The sequence below is a fragment of the Chanodichthys erythropterus genome, chromosome 16, assembly GCF_024489055.1.
Source record: "Chanodichthys erythropterus isolate Z2021 chromosome 16, ASM2448905v1, whole genome shotgun sequence".
NCBI lineage: Eukaryota > Metazoa > Chordata > Actinopteri > Cypriniformes > Xenocyprididae > Chanodichthys > Chanodichthys erythropterus.
Window position 1 is genome coordinate 33,347,178 of NC_090236.1, and position 25,794 is coordinate 33,372,971.

General features: G+C 35.7%; 1 long non-coding RNA gene across 1 annotated transcript; it reads left to right on the plus strand.

Moving 5' to 3' along the window:
* Positions 1-1,248: 1,248 nt before the first annotated feature.
* On the plus strand, positions 1,249-10,940 carry LOC137003659 (uncharacterized). The gene is made up of 3 exons (XR_010892024.1): positions 1,249-1,421; positions 8,180-8,228; positions 9,944-10,940. It is a non-coding gene; the product is annotated as an uncharacterized lncRNA (long non-coding RNA).
* Positions 10,941-25,794: the final 14,854 nt, after the last annotated feature.

The following is a 25,794-nucleotide window of genomic DNA, read 5'->3' on the forward strand; positions in this document are numbered from 1 at the left end:
GCGACTCGATCAGTCAAATTCTGAATTGTTCAGAGCAGTTACTGAGTTTGCAAATGATTCCCTGAATGAATGCGAGGAAAAAAAGGAAAAAAAAGAAAAAAGATGCACTATGATTTGTTGGGTATCCAATCAAACTACTGTATTTTGGTGCAAATTCATCTGTCACTAGGCAAATTAGGCAGACATGCCCTCATCCTCAAATAATGAACAAACCTCGCAAGGTAAAAAAAAAATATGACGCAGAAGAACACATAAAAAATGGGTTCATTTGTAACGAAACCATGGTTTGTGCCACCCACAATGAATTTCATGCAGTGAATTATTGGAGAATAAAACCATTGAAATTCAATTTTGGTAATATGTTGGGTTGTCACATGATGTCCAATGTAAAATCTGGGTCTAGTTGTGCCATCATTTACACAGCTGAACAACAATTGATGGATGTGGATATGTGGTATCTAGTTTCAGGGCAAGTGGGCTGTGATTGAGAATGATTGGATTAAGTTGATAACGTAGAAGCCAGTAACCTAGCAACACAAACAGTTATGCTATAAACACAAGTCGGTCATTAAACGTGAACATTGCTCATGCGTGTTTAAGACGGAGCTCTCATTTTGGATGACAACAGGGCATGATTTAAGATAGAATAATTAGAGATTATCATAACGCTATCAAGCCTTTGAGATTGATATCTTGAGAACTTCTGCAAGCGAATGACGCGTAGGCCTGGTTTCACAGACAGGGCTTAGATTAAGCCAGGATTAGGCCTCAATTTAAGTAGCTTTTATAAACGTACCATAGAAAAAACATTACAGGTGTGCATCCTGAGACAAAACAATGGCACTGACATCATTTAAGATATGTCGGTGCAAGTTGCTTTCAGCTAAAACAGCTCAAACATGCATAGAGTTAGAGACAAACCTTCATGATCGAGTAGGTTAATAGCCAAATAAGGCCCCAATGCAGCCTCATTTTAAGGGTCTTCCTTTCATTAAAATAAACTTCCTATATGACCTCAGATATCAATAACTTTCTGTTTCCTTTTTATTTTCCAAACTCAGCCTCCTGCCTGATCCTTTGAGGCTTTTTTTGAGGCTGAAAACACAAGTTTCCTCCCCTCTCTGGTGTTATTTAAGGAAAAGGCAGCCTTTCCCCTCCTCTCTCTGCTCTGGGATGGGTGTGGTTTTCAAAGACAAACTTCTGAATGATGTGTACGCCTCCGTTTCAGTTCCTGAGTCTGACTAGAGGAGGAGTGTAGAGCAGAGCTTTGCTCAGTGGAGAGCAGTCTCCGCATGTATGGACGCTCTGTATGGCCCTGGTGCCATGCATGCTTGGCTGTGAGGATCACCACGGCCAAGGCCACAACAGTGCCAGTCTTGGTTTATTTCAACTCAGAGAGTGCGAGTCACCTGGACTTAATTGTGAGTAAAAAAAAAAAAAAAAAGTTTTTTTTTTCTTTCATTTTGGGATGCAGCAGTTTGGTAACTTTCAATTTTGTCAAACCTCTGGATTTGCTTGACCCAAACTTTTGGATTATACACTACAGGCTTGAACCTTGAGAGAGATGTATTCCCTTTGTCTGCATACGGTATTGTGTCTGTGATTGTTCACCTGTTCGAGCGTTTCAGCATGAACGCTTTGGGATATATAAAATAAATCAATAAAAAAAGAAAGAATAAAAAGAATAATTAAGTTCTACAGCTCACCAATTTTCTAACAGCAGTCATGTATTGTTAAAAAATCATAAAGATTGGCATTCATTGTTGCATTTAAAGGACGTGAAAATTGCTGACTGAAATCTCTAGGATATATTTGAGAACAGGGATCCAATAAAAGGAAGAAGAAATAGAAAATATAAGTTTAACAGTTTGAATATTATTCATGGCAAATAATTTGAATTTACATTTACGTTTTCATGCTTGCTTATTCTTTTAAATGCTTGCATAAATATGGCATTTTCCCCTAACATAAATTGCTGTTTAAATATCAGAAACTGGCGCTCATTATAATGTGGCGGGAGACGTTTATGGGCCTGCGTTTATCGTGCTTGAAATGAGATTTTAATGCTGAAACCTGTATTTAACCCCACATATTGCTAAAAACCACAGTTCCGATATAAAGTTTCACTGTAAACAGACATCAAAAAAGCACTAAAGAGAAAATATAAACAGAATTTAATATGCAGTAAAACACTTCATAGTTTAGCAATGCATTTATATGCCTCAATTTAGACTCCCAACACAGGGAAACTGGATTTATATTGGGTTTAATAGCCACCAGATTCTGTTGATACTCCTAACAATTTGTTGAGGCTTCATGGTTTTCTTTATATAACATAAAGCAGCTGTTTAACCAAAAAAATTAGCGAGACTGCATCTAAAAACAGTGTTTCAAAGTGAACAAATAAATAAATAAACAGTATATATAAAAAGAAAATGCATTTATAGTCATTAAAAAAAATGCAAAAAGGATCCGTTCACTGTGTTTACGGAAATATAAAGACAGTGGAAGAAATGTATATGTAATTTAATTCCGGGACCCTCAACAGACATGATTAAGAGACCTTTCTCAATTGGATCTTGGCAGAGAGAGAGGAAGTAAGCCATCTTTTCCACCTGACATCACTGACGTGATTAGAACCACAGTGTGGCCTATAGCTGCACTCTGCCTACATCAATGAGCCTCGATATACAGCCAGTAAATCCAGCGTGTCTTATTTTAAAAGAAAATTTGTGTTTCAAACAAAACTTGAGCATTTTTGCGTGTTTGTCGATTAAGATGTTCTATATATTTAAAGATTTTAAATATATATAGCACATTATTTTATTCATTTAAATTTGTGTTTATGCCAGCAGATTTTTTTTAAAATTTCAAATACCTTTAATAAAAGTGCTTACAATATATATTTTACTATACAATTTAATTAATTTCCTATTTCTAAATATATATTTAAAATATATATATATATATATATATATATATAAAAATTCTGGATAATGATTTAAAAAGCCTTTTAAATAATGATTGCTTACATGACACCAATCTAAAAAAGGTTGTAAGAAAAAAGCAATGAATTCATTTCTAAAGCTTTGTGAGCTTGTAAATTATTATTACAGTACACTGTAAAAACTTATTGTTGGTTTAACTTAAAAGTAAGTTACCTGGTTGTATTCAAATTTTGAGTTCACTGAAATTAAAAATTTGAGTTAATACAATGAAGGAGATAGAAACTCAAAATATCATGTTATCTGAACCACGTTAATTATCTAAGTTGATTTGACAAAAGAAAAAAAGTTGTGATAAATCATGAAAATATATATATATATATATATATATATATATATATATATATATATATTTTTTTTTTTTTTTTACAGTGTATGCACGTAAAGCCAAATTCATGTTTATGTTTTATCCAATGAGGTTTACCTTATTTTAGAGTACTGGCTTAAACGACAGCAAACGATCTGAGCGTGCCTAGCAAAATAGCTTGAGTCATGCACTTCAATGGTTGTGTCATATTCTTCATTTTCAGAATAATTAAACCTAACAGAAAGTCAAATACAATTGGGATGTAAATCCTGTAATCCTACAGCTACTATTCGCTGATGTAAATTACAAGCAACAGGGGTAATCTGAAAGAATTCAAGTTATACAAAACCATGTTGTGTTGCTATACCAGTAAATGGGTAACTGTCTGAAAATGCCCCTTCCTGGCAGCTGAAAGACTACTAGAGTAGAGCAGGGGAAAGGAAATGGCACATGATGCACGCAAACAAATTATGAGGAGGGGGAAGGGAAATTACATCATAACGGCCCATATCTGAACAAATCAAGTTAGGATTCATTACCAATTTCCTCAACAATGGCAGCCTAAGACAGTAACGATGTTAATTAGTTGCAAAATATAAGAAACAAAACATAAGGAACAGTAATCGTCCACATTACTGAGAAAAAAAACAACAACACAATTTCATTGTTCGACTGGGAGACAAGCAAAATAATTTATCGTATTTTATATACAAGCTCCTTTTCAGACCCTTCTGAGGTATCAAGTGACTATTCGCTTATGTTTTAAGATCTGACAAGTAAAATGGTGGTATTCAAGATAAATCATGTAATTAGACATCTTAATAATTCTTCACAGTGTCAAGGACCCTTCTAAGAGTCACAGTGATATTATGAGCAAGAGCAGAAGACAGCAGGCTAAAAAGAAAAGAGGAAAAAAAAAAGATGAAAGGGTAATTATGGGCAAAGACCTGGTGTGAGAGGTTTTGTTCTCTACGACTTGTTTACAGGAAGTCTTCTAAGGTCCAACAGATGGGTGCATTCAGAGAGAGAGATTTTATTGCATTTTTCCAAGTCCAATAAAGTCCCCAAATTTTCCCTACCTCCATTTATGCGTGGGAAAGCAGTGCTGAAGCTACTTGTCTCAGTGCCGCTAATCAGCGAGTGCAGTTGTTGGCAAGAATAAGCCAGGTTAATTAGCCAAAAATCATCTATTTGCTATTATTTTAATAACTGGTATCCCAGTGTTCTTTTGTTTTTGAGGCAAAGTTGAAAGAAGAAGAAGAAGAAGAAAAAACATTTTTGACCCTAACCCTGGACACCGTATTTTAGAATGTTCCATATATTTTCAAAGCAATATGCTGGAATACATTAGGTTGAAAGCAGAATCTCTCTGTCTCTATTAGTGTTCAGCCGGTCTATTGAAACCTTCAGTGCTCCACTGTCTTTTCATATGACACTGTGCATTTATTTAAGGGCTGTATTAGGCTTATGCAACAAGCCACGTTTTCATTTAGTCTGAGTCTGATTAAGCTCATCCTCTTGTGTCCTGAGAGCGTGTTTTTTGAAGTTATGCAGCATACAATCTCTGCTGTGTAGTAAATAATTGTCAAAGTTATTATGCCACAGACAGCTCCTTCAGCTGAAGGCCTGTTAGATATTTAGTTAATGAAGAGTGTCTTTGAAAGTACTTTGGCAAATGTGGTTCAACCTCAATGTGATTAGAATTTTTTTCCCTCTGGAGGAAAACGTAAACCATCCATGATAGACTGTGATAAATTCCTCTGAGCATGTTATTCCAAGTTTCTAAGATTACCATTTGATTCAATATGACTACGAAATAAACTGGATAAGTATTTTCAAGATTACACTAAATAAGGAATAATATTGTGCTACTTAAATCAACCATGCTCAATAATATTTTTTATTACGCAAATACTTCGTTTTAAAAATCTGAAAACGTTTTATGTACTGCAAATCAAAACCTTGACCTTTTCTGTTTCATATTAAAATTATGGTTAATGATACCACAAATCAGTTACAGTCACAAACAAATACTTCAAGTACATTTGAAGTAATTGCAATGTGAAATCTCTGTGGTAACAAAATCCTGAAAGGGAGGTGACCCTCCAAAAACCGGCAAATCTCATTATTTTGGATGCGTAATCGCTGATATCCCTGATTATTTCCAGAATATGTTAATAACGACTGAACATAGAGCCACATTTACCAAAGAAGCTTCAGGAGACATTTAATCTCTTGCTGAATGAGAGCTCATTATGTGTGCACTTATTGATTATCATGCAATAGGTTGTTATCACGAGCCGTGCATCTTTGCCTTCAGTTTCTCAACTCAACATCATAAGTCTCCGTCTCGATCTGTATCCCGATTGCCCTCTCTAATCCCCAAGCCCCTGCCAAAGGGCCTTTTCCATACGCACCGGGCACACAGTCAACTTTATCTGCAGCATCAGCTCGGGAAGCCCGCCCACCCACTTCCCAGCATGCAATGCCTCCCTTTGTCCACATAAGTGTTTCCTCCCCGCCAGGACAAGGCAATGGCGTCAGAGCAGCCAGACCAATCACGTGTGTCCTGGGCTGCCCCTGAGGCCGTCTAGCCATAACAGCTGAGACTGTGAAAATCATGTGTAATCATGGGGAGAGGGGCGCTGGCATTATTTCAGACATGCAGCACAAGTCCTGTGATTGTCTGCCAGAAGCATAACAGAGTGTCAAATACAAGGTGCCAGAGCTGGTCTCAATTGCCATAATTTCGTAGGCATGCCGCAGCAGCTCAAGGCGAGTAGATGATAGACATTATGACAGCAAGAGAGCCTGTCACTAAAACCCAAAAGCATGTTTTTTCAGCAACATTGTTGAAATGGATATCTTAATTCATGGTCCTGGGGGGGTGATGGGAAAGAGATAGCAAAACAATGTTTTTTTGGACTGCGATTTATGATTTTTCCGAACTCTGCAATGTGACTTTTGTTCACATGGCCAATGATGAAACCACATTATGAGTCATCGTATCAAACGAGTCCACTTCCAGTGCCTTTATATTGAAATTGTCTTGTTCAAGGTTAACTATTTTACAGCTTGAATTCCTACAATTATCATATTGAAATATTTATATTGTATTTCTTCACAAAGTTTAAGTTTTATTCACCTTCCTTCATTAACAGCACTTACTCTTTGTCAGATTAGATTATACAGTTGAGCTCGAATTGAACAAGTCTTTAATTGATGAGGCTTCTGAAAGGTGCTTTAGTCATTTCAGAAGTGATGTGACAATTGCTTGATTTCACTGAGCTTTCTCTCTGGAACTGAACTACGTAACACATATTAAGCTGTCAAGGGGAAATGGAAAACAGTTTCCCCACTTGCAACCATTGAGACACTAAATCAGTAGGGTAACAGTAACTCATTCTGACTAATAGATCTCGCTTGATTGAAAAATAAGGCAATTACAAGATCTGTAGATACATCTAATGACGTCAAGTGCGGATCACAATAAGGACTAAATCATGTACAATACATTTAATATGTAGAATAATTAATTCAGCCTGCTGTGTTTAGAACAACACGCTTATGTGTAAACGGTCCAATCAAGCATGTAATAGGCTTTACACTCTAAAAACTGCTTGGTTAAATATGGACAAAACCAGGGATTGGGTTGTTTTTACCCAGCCATTTTTTTCAACCAATTTTGGATTTATTTTTTTTAGCCAGCAATATATTAATATAATAAAAGGCATGTTTTTGCTCACCCCCAAATAGGGGCAAATTTGGGTATTTTAAGCTGAAACTTGACCATACCAGAGACTTATATTACATCATGTGAACGAGGGCATGATAGGTGCCCTTTAACCCAACCTGCTGGGTTTGTCCATATTTTACCCAGCTTGGGTTTCTTTAACCCAGCATTTTTTAGAGTGTATATTTGACGGCAGCTATAAGGCTTTCAGCGATTTCATATTAATGTAACTTTTTTTGTTAGGGATGCACCGATATGAACATTTTGGCCGGTACCGATAACCGATAATTCTTTACATTTTAAAGCCGATAACCAATATATTGGCCGCTAAATCTAAATCCAAATCATTTTTGAGAGTCTGATTACAAAAACAAAAGTCTCACCATTAAAAGCCATGTCCCAAGCACACAATTATAATATTCTTATTATCATTTTATGTAGCCTATATGACAGTCTTGCACTGCACATGTTGCACTTAACTGCATTTTCCTTTTTGAAGTGATTTCATTCATATTTCAAGCAAACCATCATTGCGAACGGTGCACATATGAAGTGTCTCAGCTGAAGTAAATCATCCATTTTTATCAGCTTTAATATGTCGGCCAAATTTTCATTTTGGGCCAATAACGATAACATTAAAAATGAACATATGAACGATATTGTTACAGATATATCGTGCATTCCTATTTTTTATTACATTTTTATTTTAAAAAAAAAGAAGGGGAGACAAGAAGGGCAAAGTACCTTCTGAAGGTACTTCAAATGTCCTATTCTGCACTCAGTAGGATACTTGAAGCACCATTAAGTAGGATAATGACTATGATATTTTCAACTACATTCTGATTTTTATTATAGTTTTGTTTTGTTTTGGTCATGTCTGGCCATTGTAGAGCACGTTGGCATGCACTAGTTGTATCAAAAATGTGCTTTTTAAATAAATGAACTCAAACAGTAGCTAATATTCTGATGAACGGCACGATAGCATATCACAAACCACGTGGAAGGGGATCTTTGCACGTAGCACAAGAGACGTTTCTCAGACTAATTTACACATCTATGCATCATTCAGAGATAATGAAGGACATTCAAACTGCTTTCAAAATGAATGAAAGTCTCTCTCCTTTTTTTTTTCAGATCTTTCCATAATGCCTGTCTGGAGATAATCTCAAATAGACAGACTTGGGTGAGTTTACCATCATGAGAAAATGTCATGCTTCTAAATCATAGATTCACAGACATGTTCATTTAAAGAGATATCAAAAGGCAATTGTCTAAGGACAGAGCAATTTTAGGTCACCCAGTGAATTTCACACGCAGTTGCCAATATGACACGGACCCTCATAATAGAAACCCATAACCCAGTAATAAAGGCTCCAGCAAAGGACTACAAGAGAAAACAGCTCTTTGTAAAAACATCCATTTGCATTTAGTTCAGACAACTGGCTTCTAGCTTTTAATGTGGCCTCTAATGTAACTAGTTTATGGCTAGTCACAGTGATGAAAAATCATAACATCTCCATGGACATGCGAGGAGGAGCAGAGGCCGATCGCAATCATAGCCCCATGTCGTGAGCCACTGCACGAAACAACAGCCCTGATGATTCATGCGGAAAATGAACTATTATTTAGCCGCTGCAGTGACCCTGACAATTTTCTGTGTTTCTCATTATGTCAGTCAGTTGATATGATACACTCGTTCCACATGATGAGCACTATTTAACAGGGGGAACTCTTTGATGTGTGGATCATACTTTGCTAAAGATGGTATCAATCTGCTGGCGAGAGGACAAATCTTGTCAACAGTATCTAATGGCAATGTAGACACACATACACAGAGAGAACCCAGGGTCATTTAAACAGAAGGCACTATGGCTTCATTCAAAGCCTGTTTTCTCAAGAGTTTGCGTGAGCCTGGGCAAATTATCCCTGTAAGCGTAGTGTGAAACAGGAGATGTGCGATACCACAGCGGTGAGGAACGGCGTGTGTCTCCAGTGCTTACTGGCAGGCTATTGCGTTAGCTGCTGGTTTTCTTCATCACTTTCTCCTGGTCATCTCATCAATGGGCCGGCTGGAGGGATTCCTGGCAGAGTGATTTGGGATTATATCATAAAATCACATTGCCAGGGATTTCCAACCAGCTGTGAACTGTTTACTCCAGGAAAGTCTCTGTGAGTCGACTCTGCTAACACCCTGATTGATGAAGCCGTCAAAATCCATATTGAAGAGAACGGACCAAAACTTTTTTCCCGCCATGCCCCGAGGAATAAATAAATCTACCCTCGGAATGAACCATAACTTAGGGCTGAAATATGCTGAAAGAGAAAGCTCATATCTGTACACTCTAAAAAATGCTGGGTTGTTTCAACCCAAATTTGGGTCAAATATGGACAAACCCAACTGTTGGGTTTAAAAAATGCATTTAAAAGTTTAACCCAATGGTTGGGTTTGTCCATTTTTGACCCAAACTTGGGTTGAAACAACCCAGCATTTTTTAGAGTGTAGGCCCTACATATGTTTTGTTCGCCACTTTTTTGTTCATTGCATAAACACTGGCTCTCATCTTATGACTGTGGTTTTGGGAAACTAGAAACATGATACTGGGATATCGTGCCATACAGACATGGCCCAACGTCATGTTAATATAAAAAGCTGTGGCTTTGACAGCTGAGCCTGTCTTTGAAATGGGCAGTGAATGTGGTAGGTTCTGAAAATGGCGCCACACTGCTTTGTTGAGTAACTTGACGTGTGAGGAAAAATGTGATAATGTGTTCATTAAGTAAATAATATAGTGTTTATATATGAACATTTATCTAAAATGAAAGGAAACAGATTCAAAGCAAATGAGAATTTTTAAAGTCTTAGAGCTGAAAGATTTGCCTGTCTTTCATCTACATCAGGGCTCGACAACAAGGACTTCCCGATGGCCTGGGGCCAGCGTGAAAGTCGCTTGGGGCAGTTGACGGTATTGTCAGTTGCCCAATTGGGCCAGTGCTGCGTCATCACGAAAAGGGACTTGAATGAACAACTTTTACATTGTTATTTTACATTTGATTATTCAATTTCTGTACCTGAATACTGTTAGAGTTACCTGAAAAACTGTTTATTTCATTTGTGTCTTTGATCTGTTATATTTATTTGAGCTGTTTCTTGTGATTTATTAAGTTGTCCTTATTTTATTACTGAATACTCATTTATATCTTTAAATATTTAGGCTAGTTGTTTTTGTTGTGGTATCGAAATTGCTATCAATTAAGAATTTGACCACTGGTATCTAACATTTTGGTGGCTCATTTATTAGAATACAATGGGTCAAAACAACAACAACAACAACATTTTTTATTTATATATTTTGGTGGGGGCCAGTGAAAATTTGGCAGGGTAACTATACATTTGAACCACTGGCTGAACCAGGCTAGTACAAAAAAAAAATCCTTAGCCTTGAGCCCTGTACATACAGATCTGTGCTTAACCTTACCTGACTCTTACAGCTACTTTCATTGATGTAACCCAATGTTTTCTGGTTTATTCAGTTATGTTGTATAACAATTTATATCATTTATATTTTTATTTTTATAGATGTTTCTTCAACTGTGGGCACTTTTGTCTATGGCTACTTAAAATAAACTCTTAAAATACAATCTCACAATCTCATTAATCATGACTTTATCAAATATTTTTTGCTACTTTTTAAAATGTCTATAAATAACAAGTTATAAGATGTATTCCCAAGCCACATAGGAGAATGCTGTTATTTTTGTTTGTTTGTTTGTTTGTTTTTCAAAAAACTTTTCCAGCAAAGTGTCAATTTCACATCACAAACTATATATTGTGTGTAATTGTATTCTTTAGTGAAAATCACGGTGATAGAAATTACATTTTAAATATTTTTTTAGAAAAAAGGATGACTTCTTTGTAATCTTCTAGTATTTTATATATCCTTTATATATATATATATTATATATATATATATATATATATATATATATATATATATATATATATATATATATATATATATATTATATATATATATATATATATATATATACACATAACATTTTAAAAGCAGAAAAATTACTGTTGAAGGCATGATAAAAAAGTTTAAGACAGTTTGGATGTGCTTTTCACAAGAAAAAATAAAAGTTTTAAAAATGAACTACATGGATTCAAAAGTGCCCAAAGTTGAAGAAACACCCATATATCTTTGTGTATGTTGAGATATTCTGCTAAATACAAGTGATTAGTAAGTAATTTATCTCTTAAAAACATTATTACATTACTGAGTGCCAAACTATTTTGCTTCATAATGTTTATGCACAATGACTTTTGTTATTGAATTCAATGATATTTTAGGCAATGTTCTGGAGAGCATCTGGATTTTTATGTCTGATGAAGTTTCGTGAGGTGCAGGACTTAGCTCATTCTGTGAACAGATCTCGGATATCCTATGTTCACAGTGGCTAAGTTCCGCTCCTCTGAGGCCCACACTCTATATCAGCCAAGAGGTGAGAAGACAAACATGACGGCTGGCCATGCTATAACAAACCGGAAAAAGGACACAAACCTGTTCCAGAGGAACTACGGGAAATGACCCGCCAAAGGGAAAAAAAGTCAGAGTGTAATCCACAGTCCCACCCGCCCTGTCAGACAGGGTGGTCTGGTCAAACTGGCATTAAGCCAGAGCACTGTTCAACATAAAGGAATAGAGCAGAGACAGTACTGAACTTCCCTATCTGTCAATCAATCCAATGCCATGTACAATATTTAAAACACAATCTCCAAAAGTCTTAGACCACACTAAAAAGCTGCAATTTAAAAATATCATGATCCTAAACATGGCCTATATTCTATATATATATATATATATATATATATATATATATATATATATATATATATATATATATATATATATATATATATATATATATAAACAATATCTTTTTATGTTTTTTTTTTATTATTCACCTATGAATGGGAAAAAAAGTAGCAATGAATTTGAAAAAATGGGGGGAAAAAAACACAAAATAGAAGCCTTCTAACTAGTGTTCTAAAACTTTTGGACCCCACTGTTCACTAGTTCTTTTTGGGCTTTAAAACGAATGATGGATTGATGGATGGACAGATGGACAATAAAATGTGATATTTATTTGATGCTTTATATACCCAGGCACATTTTTTTAAATGATTTGGTGTGTTAAAGAAAATTCTGTCATTAATTACTCACCCTCATGTCGTTTCAAACCCGCAAGACTTTCGTTCATCTTCGGAACACAAATGAAGATCTTTTTTGATGAAATCTGAGAGCTTTCTGTCCCTCCATTGACAGCTACATAACTACCACTTTGTTACTTCAAAAAGTTCATAAAGAGATTGTAAAACTAATCCATAAGAATTGAGCGGTTTAGTTCAAATTTTCTGAAGAGACTCGATCAATTTATATGATGAACAGACTGAATTTAGAAACATTCATCAACTCACACATCAGTTGTAGTAAACAGAAGCACAAGCATGTTTGCTTGACACGCGAGAACCAATGAGGTTCATTCTCGTGTTACGCAGCACATTTGAGCTTCCAGAAGAGGTTTGTTCTCATGCGTCACGCAGGTTTTGTTGAGCTTTTGTTTATGTTCGCTGATCAATGTTTTTTATGCGAATAGAACAGAATTCATATTGATTAGTTTTACAATCTCTTTATAAACCTTTTGAAGTGTCAAAGTGGTAGTCACGTAGCTGTCTATGAAGGGCAAGAAATCGCTCAGATTTCATCAAAAAGATCTTCATTTGTGTTCCGAAGATGAACAAAAGTCTTACAGTAATTGAGTATTTAATGACAGAAGTTTCATTTTTGGGTGAACCCTGTAATGCTTGACTCTGATGCAATACTCTTTATATCCTTAATAAATCTGCCATCCAGCTGCTATCCAGCTCTGATTGATCAATCAGAAGGAAAATATGGATCCTTGTAGAGAGCCTCGTAACTGACAGAGTCTAGTGTGAGGTAAAGCACTGGGTTCAACCTCCTGTGCCTACTGAGCTGATAACAGTTGATGTATTTAGCACTGGCTCAGTTCAGCAGGAACCGGAGTTAAGCCCCTTAAGACCAAGAGCGCTTTCAAAGACTCTGCGGCTTACAGAAAATGCAGTCATCTGTACGGCTCATACTCCTAAGAATGATTTTCGTTATCTGGCAAGATCTAAAGACCATGGAGGAAGGCTGCTCCTGTAATTTGAGGTTTAAACAAATAATAGGAGCAGAGTTTTTCCAGATACATTTCCAACTGGATCATCTGTGAAAGGCGAAATGTAATAATTCAGCTAATTGACTCCTATCTTACTCATGCAGCTCAAGTCAAGAATGAGTATTATGTTTCACTTCCACAAGGGAATGAGTATCCAGTATACTGAGTTTATATATTGTATACTGAGTGTGTAATATATATATATATATACACATATATAATAATAAAAGAACATTTTAAACTGCCACTTGCTGCTGCTGCTGCTTTTTTTGTTGTTCATTCCTTCATTCAAATTCCTTCGATGTCTGTATGAACATGCAGAAGGTGCCAAATAAGAAAAACATCACATCCTATTTCTAAATTAGCCTGGGTATTGCAGAAAGGCTCAATTTCCAAAGTTTCATAACAGGTCAACTGATGAGACACGAAGAGGGACATTCAGGTTTACAGAGCACACAGATTCATTGCAGCTGTGGACCCTCCACAGTTATATAATAAGCGTTTCGGCGGCTTGCGTGTGACGAGATCATCTTCTCTTCATCCCCTCATGCTCAGAGAGAGAGAGAGCAGCGACAGATGGCTCTTTGTTAGAGATATATGGTTTGTGAACTTAAGCAAAACTTTCTGTCAGGAAAAGCTAAAAGGCTGTCACAACTATCCATATATAGCTGAAGCCTGAAATGTAAATCTATTTGTTGCTTTTATCTTGCTCTAAGCATCTCACCAGCCTGAAGTCAATTAACCGGCTGTCGAGGTTGAGGTAGACTGTGCGCTGTGTTACCGGATGAAATTGGATTCAGATATCTACCGCAGGACAGAGAATTGCAAGATCTGAGGGAAGGTAGGAATTCACACTGCGAAGCTGTGCTTGTTATGCTATATCAAGCAAACAGAGAAGCCATTAATGAAATTGAAAAGGTTTTGTTTCATTATCAGAACATTAGGCAAGCTACATTTAAAAGTGAACCTCCTTTATAAATCTATAGGCCAACACAGAAACTGTTTGGCTTTCTGTTTTACTGAAATCAAAACAGTTCTATTAGTCATGAGATTATCTGGCTAGAAACAGGGTCCTGGTCAATAATGTAGAAAACAAAAACCAGAGGCCCTGTATAATTTAATAGCAGTGACATGCTGTGAATCACATGGTGTAGACTAAATGAGACAAAAAAATGAATCTGGACAGCTTCTGAGCTCTGTAATATAAAATGAAGCAACGTGAATATACATCAGCTGAGACCTGTTAACAAACAACCCGACACTGTAAAATGATCGTGATTTTAATGGTAAAACATTGTAAAAATGCTATGGTGAAAAACAGTTAATTGGTTTACAGAAAGTTTCCGTACTATATACGGTGAATAACTGTAATAGATCTAACAGTACATTTAATGTAATTTTACAGTAAAATACCGTTAAATTTACAGTTTTTGGAAGTGAAAAATAAGTAATTGTATAATTTACACTGAAAAAAACCCACAAAATTCCCACAATTCCCTGCGTGAAAATTCACATTTGATGTATTTTCGTTAAAATAACTATGTTTCTTCTTAGTTTTTTCTAATCAGTTATGTACATTGGGGTTATGTTACATCTAATGTTGTTAAGTTCATGTTTATTGCATTTTTAAAATTTCATGTCTGCTACCATGATGGTGTTTAGTGTTTGTGACACCGTGTGCACCTTCTATATATTAGTATTGTCCTTGTCAGCTTTTGAAAAGCTGCTTGTGATGACCTTTGAATCATGTGACTCATCAACACTGTGTTTGGGTGTTGTCAGTGTATTACAAAGGTACAAAACAGATATTAGTACTTCAATAGGTTGGTAAATAAACATTATATCAGTTCATGAAATACATTTTTTTTATCATAAATTTAACTTTTTCTTTTTACAGTGTGTAAAATAATCAGTTATGAGCCATAATTTAAATTATACAGTTTTGAACTGTAAAATAGACATTAAACTAAGTGCTGTCCTGTAAAACGTTGCTACCATATTTTTTACAGTAAAGTTCTGGCAACCACAGCTTCCGTTTTTAATACCGTTAATTTTACGGGGAATTTTTTTACAGTGAAAAACACACATATGTAGTATATAGTGTTCAAAAGTTTCACCAAAGCTAAATTTTGTTTTATCAAAAATACAATAAAAACAGTAATACTTCAGGCTTCAGTGTCACATTATCTTTTAAAAATCATTCTAATATGGTGATTTGGTGCTCAAAAAATGATCGTTTTGCTTAAATTTTTGTGGAAACCATGATTTTTTTTTTTTTTTTTTTCAAGATTCTTTGCTGAATAGAAAGTTCAAAAGAACAGTATCTATTTGAAATATCATTTTCTGTAACATTTAAGTCTTTACTTTCACTTTCGAATCAAAGAAAGAAATTATATAATACTTATATATGGGTTAGTCCAAAATATTTACCAATGTCAAGCAAATTAAGCAAACATTTCATCCATATATTAAAATTTGTGAAGAACAGACCAACATTTTAATCATTATTTATTGATAACCTTGCCTTTCAGTGAGTTATTAGGGACTTTAAGCAGCAGCTGCTGATACAACGGCGTTTTGTTGCACATGATTGAATTAACTGCTACTTCTTGACATTCTACTGTAACCATCTAGTATGGGAGATTAGCCAATTTGCCATAGTCGATAATAAATTGCAGATTACATAAATAGTAAATGTTATGTTTTATGGTTATGTGGCATTTTGATATCTGTATGCCATTTGATGTCAAAAGCAACCATTCTCTTACTTTTCTTTAAATGTAATTTATTTTTTACTATGTCAAATGATTAAAAGATCTGTTGAGCCATCCTCTTTGTTGTTGCTTAGCAATTTTTGCGTTCTTTAGCTACGGCAGTTGACAGTTCACTTCCAGTCGACGTTGCCGTTCCATCAGCAGCTGTTACTTAAAGTCCCTATTAATCTATGGGCTGCTACAACCAGATCACTCTGTCAATGAGTGAGCTATAAACACAGCCAGATTTGGGAATCGCATCAACCATTTGTTTGAAAATCATAAGATTAAGTTCAACTCACTAACTCAATGATCAACCTGCAGCGGTTCTGACAGCTCACTATACAATTATCAGTGTCTAACAGCTCTGATGAATGTGAATAAAAGATTTTGTGTTCCACAGGGGGGAAAATAGGTTTGGAAAAACATGAGGGTGAGTAAATAATGTCAATTTTCATTTTTGGGTGAATTGTTCCTTTAGGTCATGATGATTAGCACCTAGAGTTTACAGGTTTAACCAAGAAATAAAATGAAAATACATGGCGTTTCTCTCAGTTTTGCCAGTGACTCAAACACTTCCAGAGAAGAATATGACTGCACAGACTGTACAAACATCCTTATTCCACAGAAAATTAAAATTTAATGTAGACCAAATTGAACAAGACATGAGGGCGTGATTCAACATCAGCGTGATTCAATGCAAACTAATGCAATTTAAGGACCTGACAATAACATTATGTCCACAATTTTTGTGTAGATAACAAGAATTAATTTCCATTTAAGTATTTCTCTAATAAAAGATGGTTGCTGATGGTTTGCTTTTTAAGAAATTAAAAAAAAAAAAAAAATCCCATGACACTCAACTGCTACTGACATGTAGACTACCCGAATATTATGCACATCAGAGTGGAAAAAATGATGAACAAGGACAGTATTGTGTCAAATCTGTCATATTACCCGGAAACATTCTGCTGCAGGAGACTTTGCCGCACAAATTTATGAGCGTCTAGATTTTTGTGATCTTTTGTAAGTCATTATGAACAATCCATTAAACGATGTTTTCATGCTGGGTTTCCTTCAGGTGGTTTTGGTGGTGGGTGGTACAGTATATTTAATATATTTGGAGTAGGCCTACTCCAGCCCACTCATCTAAGTCTTCCACTTCCTTATGGCACTAAAAGTAGGCAGAGAGAAGATCAAGAAGCCATGGTGCAGATTGTATTTATGAAAACGACTTTCATATGGAGCTTAACTAACTGAACTATGACTGCTATTAAATTAACTTTTGGATCAATGCACAATGCCGAGACTCATTTGTTTTTCCAATTCAATAAAGAGTGCTCTGTAAGGAGGGCTAAAACAAACACTAAATCCCAGTCACTAAAATAGCATGGAGAAACAATCCCTGCACATGCTTTAGTGAGTTCAAAGACAATGCAAGGATTCTGAAATTTATTCAGTCATCACTGTTGCACAAACACATTGACATTTGGACTGCTTTAATAAATCACTCTATAAAAGAAAAAACGAACGCACTCCATCTGAGGTGCAAGCCAAGAAGGATAAATCCAAACGTGTATGAAAAATATGACTGCACACTCAGTTGCAAACAGTTTATTCACCAACATACATATATATATATATATATATATACATATATATATATATATATATATATATATATGTATGTTGGTGAATAAACTGTTTGCAACTGAGTGTGCAGTCATATTTTTCATAAATAAATCACTCTAACAGATAATATTTTTCCCCCTTCTAATGTCTGGGAACAAAAATCAGCGCTAAAGCTGAAGTGTGAATCATATCACCAACAATGGATGCAAAAATTCACATGGCTCACTACCACACATTTATGTTAGTCAGGTACAAAGAAGGCATTTCAAATGATTCGGTGACATTACAGAAATGATTAGCTTAAACTTTTTTTTTTTTTTGCAAACATTCCGCTTTGCCACCCACCAGTCGTCTTCACAGACTGTTTCTTTTGAATGTTTCAAACAACACTGTGACAAAACCTCTGTTTCATCTGTCAGTGTTGTGCCCATTTTTTTTTCAAAAAAAAAAAAAAAAATTGGAAAACAAATGTGGCCTTTCATGATTACAGAAAGGGACTAAGACGAGATTAAGATGCATTACATCACTCGATTCAGTTCAGCAGTTAAGGAGAGTTCTTCTCTGTGTACGTCTATTTCATGAACAGCTCTGGCTCAAGCCCCAGTGATTTTCACTGAACTCAGACTGATGAGTGGGTGGAGGAGACAGCCATGTCATCTCATGAACAATGTTTGATTTGACAAAACTCAGATGGATAGCTACCATACACACCACAAAAGACTCCAGGCCTCCCGCTAAGCTTACACCAATGTACTCATTTTACTAGTCCACTGTAATGAAGAAGTTTTGGGTATGTCACAGTTTACTTTATTATGCTATCCTCACTTACACAAATGTCCTGCACCCACTAGTAAAAATATATCAAAAATATAAAAAAAATGTCTGAATAATTTTTGGTTTGAATATATATATATTTATATTACATTATATTATATTATATTACATTATATATATTTTGAAATCATGGTTCGGTACGGGTTCGGTACAGCAGGGTGAGAAAATTAAACAATTTCTCTTTTTTTATTAAACATCGTTTTACAAAACAAACTGTGTCTCTGTCTTTAAAAGTATTCAGAAAATAAAAATGTATGTATTGTCAATTGTAAAATGTATGTATTGTATTGTAAGGCAGTTTTTGCATCAACTTTTGTTTCTCCGATTCATTGTTGAAATATAACACAGACTCAGTGGCTATCATAACTTGTTTTCATGACGGATTTATTTAGACCTTACATTAACAAAACAGGTTAAGTAAAATATAATTAATATATAGGCTAATTCAGTGCATATATTTAGCAAAACAGTTCATTTCTCTAGTGAACTAACAAGCTGTCAACACTGAATGGCTTTTCTGAGGTAATGTTAAATGTAATACTAAGTGAAATATTGTTGTTAAACTGTTTTACTGACATCTTTTCACAATTACACAAGATATGATACATTTCAGTAATTTGTACTGTATCTTTCAACATACCTTCATGTTCATGTTCATTCTGTAGTAGTGAAGAAGGGATGACCGCGTTCACTCGCGCTCTGCGCTGCCGTTTGAATAAAGGCGCCTATACAGTGATCTGTCACGCCACATCAAAACAAAATTTATTGTTTGCATTTCATGATAAAATGGACATAATTTGAAAGATGACACTTTGTTTCTTATCGAAAGTAACAAAACAGAGCTTATTGCGATTATTGGTGGTTAATGCTGGTTTAAAGTGGTTAGGATAAAAAGCATTACCCCGCACACGCTCCTGTATGTGTGTATATATATATCTCAGAAATGTCTGATAATATATATAATATATTAGGGGTGTAACGGTACATTCATACCGAACCGTCACAGTACGGACATCACGGTTACACTCCATACAATCAAAGTGAAAGAAAATCATACAATGACATGAGGGTGAGTAAATTATAACAAAACTAGAGCTGCACGATTAGTCATTAAAAGATCTCGATTCAAACACCCACACAATCTAATTCTTAAATGACAACGATTTGGCTACATCTATTAAACCTTTGACAAGTACAGCGAACATTCAGATCTGTGTTGGCGCTGCTGCTGTCACTGACCCAGAGAGGGCAGTTGTCATGAAACAGCTTCACAAACAGTCTTTTTAACCCCACAGTATCATTATTTCTGTGTTACAAGTATTCATATTATCATAGAAGTACTGGGATAAATGGTTATAGGTCAGTTAAAAACACTGATGTCTACAGAAGCAATCAAAATAGAGCAAATCACTTTTTGAAAGTAACTTGATGCTTCAAATAACGATTACATCGTTATCAACTGACTGTGACAAGTTGTCACTGAATCATTCATTCAAGAGTATCGTTCAAAAACACTGATTCATCCAGTAATAAAACAAGTGAAGTATTTATGAGTGAATCATTACGTTTTTTTTTTTAAATAATTCATTCAGTTTAATTAAGCATTTAAAAAAGACTGCAGCAATTAGCTAACATTTTGACAGAACCTCTAGTAAATTACATACTATTTTGTTCAGTTGTTCAGAATCGTGATCTCTGTATGAAGCAAAACATTTATCCAGAATTGTGCTGCTCTAAACAGAACTATAATAAAGAATAAAAAAAAAAATATTGCTGACTCACTCCCACCTCCATCCAGTTCCATTATTAACCTCATGCTTGACAAATAAATTACTGTACAATCAAACAGAAAACCTTAGAGGGATAGTTCACAAAAAAATAAAAATTTTGTCATCATTTATTCACCCTCATGTTGTTCCAAACCTGTACGAGTTTCTTTCTTTTGTTGAACACAAAAGAAGATATGTTAAAGGTGCCCTAGAACTTCTTTTTAAAAGATTTAATATAAGTCTAAGGTGTCTCCTGAATGTGTCTGTGAAGTTTCAGCTCAAAATACCTGTAACGATGGGAGACTCAGGCAGGGATCCAAGTGCAAAGCTTTTATTAAAGGGGAGCGTGGTCGTACAGGCAGGGTCAATCAGGAGTAAACAGGAACAGCAAGGGACAGGCAGAATCGTAGTCAGGGTACAGGCAGTAGATCAGGGCTGGCAGATTTCATTCACAGAACAGTAGACAAGGCAAGGGTCAGGACAGGCAGCACAGGATCGTAGACGGTAGACAACAGGTTCAGTAACAGACAATCAGACAGGGTATAAACGCTCGGAATTGTATCGCAGGGAAAACAAGACTTCGCGATCAGGTGGCATGTGTGTGAGTCTTTTATAGTTCAGGTAGTGTGCTAAGCTGTTTGTGGCAACAGGTGATTGGTGTAGAGTGAACATGTGACTGGCAGGGAGGATTGTGGGAAATGTAGTCCGGGAACTGACAGGAACAGACGGTGATCGTGACAATACCCCATAGATTTTTTTTTATCAATTTTTTTAACTGCCTATTTTGGGGCATCATTAACTATGCACCGATATATAGTTTGCGGCCCCTTTAAATCTCCCGCTCCCCCGCCCCGGAGCTCGCGCTTGCCTTGAACAGCATAAAAACAGTTCATACAGCTAATATTACCCTCAAAATGCATCTTTACAAGATGTTCGTCATGCATGCTGCATGCATAGATCGGATCATATGAGTATAGTATTTATTTGGATGTATTACATTTGATTCTGAATGAGTTTGAGGCTATGCTGCATGGCTAAAGCTAACACACACTGTTTGAGAGATTTATAAAGAATGAAGTTGTGTTTATGCATTATACAGACTGCAAGTGTTTAAAAATGAAAATATCGACGGCTCTCTTGTCTCCGTGAATACAGTAATAAACGATGGTAACTTTAATCACATTTAACAGTACATTAGCAACATGCTAACGCAACATTTAGAAAGACAATTCACAAATATCACTAAAAATATCATGTAATCATGGATCATGTCAGTTATTATTGCTCCATCTGCCATTTTTCGCTATTGTTCTTGCTTGCTTACCTAGTCGGATGATTCAGCTGTGCACATCTAGACGTTCTGCCCTTGTGTAATGCCTCGATGATGAGCTGGCATATGCAAATATTGGGGGCGTACACCCCGACTGTTACATAACAGTCGGTGTTATGTTGAGATTCTCCTTTTCTTCTGAGGTCTTTTAAACAAATGAGATTTATATAAGAAGGAGGAAACAATGGAGTTTGAAACTCGGTGTATGTCTTTTCCATGTACTGAACTCTTGTTATTCAACTATGCCAATATAAATTCAATTTTTAATTCTAGGGCACCTTTAAAAAATGTTGGTAACCAGACAGTTGACTGCATTCATTAGTATTTTTTTTTCCTTCTATGGAAGTCATTGGGTGCCGTCAACTGTATGATTACCAACATTCTTTAAAATATCTTCTTTTGTGTTCAACAGAAGAAAGAAACTCTTACATGTTTGGAACAACTTGAAGGCGAGTAAGTAATGACAAAAGTCTAATTTCTGAGTGAACTATCCCTTTAACAGTTATCGTGATGGCACCTATACTTTGACACTGATTTAGACTTCTAAATAGGCAACAGGAATCATAGACACTATAATGAAAACCATGCACATCTCAAGCTGTGTGTGTTTGTATCAGCACACAGCGTGTGAGTGTATATTGTGTGTGAGAGGGGAGGGTAATTATCCTGTATGCACGCATTCTGTGGTGAAGGAGGGTGGGACGTCTCGAATGTTGCCTTGTAATCAGGCGATATGTCTACGTTTTAAGTTACCTCATTGTCATCTCAAAATAGCCGAGCGCAACGGATGGGCAATCGCAGAGGTGGAACCTCATATAACAAGATGCCGTTTCTTTCGAGCTTGATTAAGTTTTTCCAAGCTCAGAGTGTGCCTGTTATTTTCCTCTGATTAATAAATCATCAGAATGTATCTTGTGAACACTGCAGAAGGTATACATTTAAAGAACAGTTCAGATATACAGTGAGGTCCAAACTAAAAACATTATGACACAAAATGAATAAAAAAAATCAAATGGAGAAGGTGACCATGTGAACATTAATGCACAAGATGCTCGTTGAATCATTCTCAAATCATGCTGGAAAACATGAACAAGTTTTACACAATGCAGTTCAGTAACTGCAGTCATCAAAACAAATGGAGACCAAACCAACTTCTGGAATCAACGCTGACACTGATGTTTTGGAGCCAGACAACTCTTAATGAAGGAAAGAGAGAAGGCACATAAATGTTTCACTTTTTATTTATCATAGCTACTATAAGCACTGAAATCACTTCAAAAGCATTTTCCTTGCTGATTATGGAGATCCATCAGTCTGTGTTAGTAATTTATGCATTCGTTTATTTAGTTTTCATGAGCGTATGTTCTCTTTTCATCAATGTTCACATGCAATCCCCACAGGGGCCCACCACTCCTTATCCCGTGCCACCGTCCCAATGTAATATGAGCAGCATATGGTCCTGTAACCGCCCACCCCACAAATGGAAATTCTAAGCAAGATTTATGTTGGCAACTGTGATAAAACATCTCTTCTAACTCATTCACCGATTCCACAATAGTTATGCTATATTGGCATTATTATAGCAATGCCCTCACCCCACATCTCCAAATGTCTGTTCTATCTTTGGTATTTTTATTACAGTCACTGCCTCTACTTGCAAATGTCGAAAAATAATCATCTGTTTCTCATCTGTGTGAGCGAATGGCTCTTCTGTGAATGTAAGCTAGTTTTCACGATGTTCTGGCAATGTCTGCAAAGTATATGTTTTTTTCTCACATAAATGTGCTTCCAGTGACAGACATTGCACATAAGTAGAGCAATTATGAAATGGGAACTGCAATTCAGAGGTGTTTTTTTTTTTCATATTGAGGATATTTTGTAGAGTGTAATGCGTAGTTAAATATAAACTAAGCTTGATCGACAGCATTTGTAGCATAATGTTGATTACCACCAAAAGTTATTTTGAATTGTCCCTCAAAAAAAAAAAGAGGTTATGGTGAGGCAATTTTTGGAGGATTAAAAAGCAAAAGTGGGAAGCTTTTATTTATATTAAAGGGGTCCTTGATTATGATTTCACTTTTTTAACTTTAGTGTTGCTGTTTTGAGCATCTGCAATGTTACAACACTCAAAGTAAAGGGCTTCTTCCCGAGTTGGTGACAACACAAACCCCAAAATTTACATAAACACCGCCCCAGAGAACACACAACAAAGGGGGTGAGGCCATTTTGGCCTGCTTTAAAGAAGAAAAGTTGCTGAAGTAGAGTGTTGTTGCCATGCCGTCATTTTACGCCGCACTGCTTCATATACGAGGGTCAATTCAATGCTGGATTTGCACAAAAGATTAACATGATGGCACATGCTAGTCGATGAGTTGAATCAACTCCACAACAACTACATAAATGTATCCACTAACCATTCAGAAACGTTCAGACACATTCTAGAAGTTGTAACTTCTTCCCGAGACTCTCCATCAGTTTCCAACTCTGAACACCGCTACTGACAATCGTCATTTTGGATTCTCCAGCTTTGTTGTTGTTGACCAACTGAAGCACGAGCTGTTAAAGCTCAGCCCTCTTTTGGCAGCAGGAGTGGGCAGGGAGCAGCAGCTCATTTGCATTTAAAGGGACACACACAACGATGTGTTTTTGCTCACATCCAAATAGGGGCAAACTTGACAAGCTATAATAAACGAGCTGAGCTGAAACTTCACAGACACATTCCAGGGACACCAGAGACTTATATTACATCTTGTGAAAGGGGCATAATAGGTCCCCTTTAATTTTTACATTATTTTTTTTCTTTAAAACTTAAAAGCTGTAAAGTTGTAAAGTGGTTTAAATCAATTTGTTTCAGTTGTTTATGGGGTTCAAATGTCATGGCAACGAAGTTAGAATTAACTTTACATAGAAAAGGTTAGTAAAGGATTTTGTTCCAAACTAAAATCATGTTAACACACATATTTTTTTAAAACTTGTACTATTTTTTTTTTTAAGAACAAGAAAAAGTGTGAGTTATCTTGTATTTAGACTGGAATATTCCTTTAAGTGTTCATTTATTCCTTTTAGCTTCTTCAGTAATAACACTACACTAAAATTACAAGAAGTTGTTTCAACAATTTAATGAGATTTCATTCATAAGTGTCTATAAAAAAACAAAACAGAAGTCATTCAACTTTTAGTTTGACTTCTTGACCTACTTTAAAGTATTTGTTCACATATCAATCAAACTGTGCTGCTGAACTGGAAATTCCTTCTAAACAAATCACGTCTGAAGCACATATTACAAAATTAGCTGTGAGCTCCAGCCGCTGGGAACCACCCTTCTGTAGAAGCATAATGGAGCAGAATACAGGATCATCAGTCATAAACCTCTGCTATAATGTAAGAACCACACTCAGTGTTGTGAGGGTCACTGCATCTGCAGTGTAAAATAAACTTTCTTAAACCTCTAACAGATTTCAGAAGCTTGACAACAGCCTATTTAAAAGAGAATATTTCTTTTGAAACGGTAAACTTGATGTTATAAAGAGCAAAATATGCTCTATTATACAGATACCTGTTTCACTATCACAGTTGGTTGCGAATGTGTTTTTCACATCCCCTACAGGAGGGGGAGGCCAGAATCCTGCACGATTTCTTCTTCATCGATTTTAATATGGCTTTTTGCCTAGTACGGTTCATAAATGTTAAAATCTGCCAAGTCCTCCATGTATTTTGCTTTTATTTCAGTTGTTAACAATGCTGTACTTTTGGAAATATTAAATGTGAATTTTAATTACAGATCCTCCAGGTTAATATTTCAAACAGCAGGATGAAATGTTCTCCAACTTCAAATTATCTAAGGGATTAAAATGCTTGCAGCTTTTGTGCGTGGGCGTAAATACTACAATTTTGTACAGTGCATGTTTTGAGCAGGTGCAGCTTTTTTCTGAGATATAACTTTGTTAGTTGAGATATAAGCTAATGTGAATATGTGATTTCCCAAAACATACACAAAACAATAGCTTTTTCTTTAAAAATTTAAGCCAAACACAGAGACGGGACATCAATGTTGAATAAAACAGAAGAGCAACTTACCCAAAGGCTCACTTCTCGTAGCAGATGGGATCTGCATGGAAAAAGAGAGAAAATTAAGGGAACAATATATATATATATATATATATATATATATATATATATATATATATA